The sequence below is a fragment of the Bos javanicus genome, chromosome 14 (genome assembly GCF_032452875.1).
Source record: "Bos javanicus breed banteng chromosome 14, ARS-OSU_banteng_1.0, whole genome shotgun sequence".
Taxonomy (NCBI): Eukaryota; Metazoa; Chordata; class Mammalia; order Artiodactyla; family Bovidae; genus Bos; species Bos javanicus.
The window spans coordinates 76,720,764-76,723,676 of NC_083881.1; positions in this window are offsets into that span (position 1 = coordinate 76,720,764).

A 2,913-nucleotide genomic window follows, 5' to 3' on the forward strand; every position below is an offset into this window, starting at 1 on the left:
GTAGATGCCCTTTAACTCACTTTATCCATTTTAAGCCAGATACATTGACTTCATAAGTAGCATTAGATCAATAGGGATCATTTCATCATGGTTAAGGTACCTAAAGTTCCAGAGATCTGAGGGCATGTGGTTATTATTGGATAATGGTGACCTTCATTTTTAACATTTTTATCTGCAATTGTTCCATATAAAAATATATAATTCTCCAAAATATACTACTGTAAAAGATGACTCATACCTTCATATAATAGGAAATAGTAGATAAATCTGTTAATAATGATGGATTAAATAAAATATGAGATTATAGGCAAAAGGGATAAATAAGTGAAGGGATGCTGAATCAGAGATGCAGCAGGCATGGTTAGATATGGGGAATAAATGCACTTGTTCTGAAATTATTGCTTTATAGTTAAGACCAGTATATGGGTAACACTCAGGATAGTCACAAGTGTCTGTCAATTTCATATTTAGCCCGCAACTATTCATTGAAGTTGTTAATTATGGGGAATATAAGGAAACTTAGCAGGCAATAGAATAAAAATAAATAGTGATAATACTTCAAACTAAAAAGCTTCTGCACAGCAAACTACAAAACAAAGCACAGCCCACAAGATAGGAGAGAGTATTTTCAAACCATATATCTGATAAAAGGTCCATCTCCAATATAAAAGAGACTTCTATAGGTCAATATTAAAAAACAAACAAAATAAAAAAACTAGCACAGTTGTAAAAATGGGTTAAGGACTTGAATAGACATCTCTCTACAGATGGCTATTAAGTACATGAAAAGGAGCTCAACATCACTGATCATCAGTGAAATGAAAATCAAAACCACAACATCACCTCACATCTGTTACTAACGAAGCAAAAGACAAGTGTTTGTGAGGGTGTGGAGAAAAGGGAATTCTTGTACAGTGGTGGTGGAAACGTGCATTGGTGCAGCTACCGTGGCAAGCAGGGTGCTGGCTTTTGGGTTAGGAGAGGTAGGGCTGGCTGGAAGATGGGTTGAGTCCCAGAGAAGACCAACAGAAGGGAGCGTGGAATCCAGGGAGGTGGTCTGGGTCAGTGGGGACCAGACCAGAAGGATCGGGCACCCAGATAGAGGGGGACAGTAAGGGCTCAGTGCCCAGGAGAGGGGAGAAGGCGATGGCACCCCACTCCAGTACTCTTGCCTGGAAAATTCCATGGACGGAGGAGCCTGGTGGGCTGCAGTCCATGAGGTCGCTAAGAGTCGGACATGACTGAGCGACTTCACTTTCACTTTTCCCTTTCATGCATTGGAGAAGGAAATGGCAACCCACTCCAGTGTTCTTGCCTGGAGAATCCCAGGGACGGAGGAGCCCGGTGGGAGGCTGTCTATGGGGTCACACAGAGTCGGACACGACTGAAGTGACTTAGCAGCAGCAGCAGCAGCAGCCCAGGAGAGGAGCTTGACACCAGGCCCGCGGTTCCCCAGGGGCAGAGCGTTTGTTTCCACGGTGACTGGGGACCATTGATGAGAGAACCCACAGAATAGAAGGGCCCAGAGGGATCGTGGCTTGTGTGATTCACGTCTCCTACATTTTCGAATTCTGAAGAGCAGGCACCAGACCTTATTTGCTTTGGAAACCCCAGAGCCTGGTAGTCTGCATTTACCAGGCATGCGCTGTTTGAAAGTGAAGCTGGACTGGTCTCCCCCTGCCCTTGTCCCAAGGGTTTCCCTGCTGAAAAAACAAGTCCCCACTGACCTAAATCTCTTAATCATCTGTAGACACTGGGTGGATGTGACAGGAAGGGCTCGAGCTGTCTAGCAGGGTGGATACCAGGGGTTTTCACAAGCAGAAGAAACACCCTGCTCTCTCCTGCTGGCTACTCGTGGACCTCGCTCACTGTCCCTGACCTGATAAAGGATTTTGAATGGAGGGCTGTGATTTGGGTAAGTCCCCTTCTTTCCAGCTTCTGTAAAGTTCCTACAAATCAACTTACTTTGTTTTTGATTGTCTCCCTGAAACAGTCCATGGGGTGGCAAAGAGTTGGACACGACTGAGAGACTGACACTTTCACTGAGAAATTCACGGTTCTTTCACAGGCTGCCTTCCTTGTTCCGTTGGTTTGTGTGAGCAGGAGCTTGTAGGTCGTATTCTAATGTCCATCTCCTCTCTCCACCATGGAGAAACAGACTGATGAGCCAACCCACCAAAACCCCGGCAGTATCATCTTCCGAAATGCTAGCTTTGAAAAAAAGACATGTATTTATTCATTTACGGCAGCGCCGGGCCTTCACTGAGGCACTGGGGCCAGCTTAGCTGTCTCATGGCATATGGGGTCTTCCCGGACCAGGGATCAAACCCACGTCCCTGGCATGCCAGGCATGTTATTAATACCATGGAACCACCAGGGAAGCCCTGAATAAAACGACTTCGACAGGTTTACAAATCACGGAACTTTGTTGTGAGCTCCTGAGAGAAAACCACAAATTAGCTGTTTTTCATATGTTTTAACCCTCTCCTGCCATCCTCTGGTGAAATAAGGTATTGTCAACCAGTTTCTAAACAGTTGAATCTTTACTTGAACATGGTTAACATGAATTGAGTGAAAAGAACACAACTCATTTTATAAAAGATACGTTGTCTCATATTTCCTTTTACATTTCCTCTTTTATTACTTTTATGAAATTGTTTCTATTTTTCTAATAGAGAAAAAAGATTTATCCTGAATAACGATATCAATTTCCTCCTTCATCATTGTCTAATATCCATTTAGATTGTCTTGTATTATTATTTGTCCTGAGTTTTTTATCTAAATATTTTCTCTCTTACCCTTTCTCCCTGTCTCCTGGTGGTTATGTGACTGTTTACTATTATCTTTGCTTGCATATTTTAAAAAGGGTTGTCAAAAAAGATTTACTTTGCATGATATAAGGTTGATAACTAT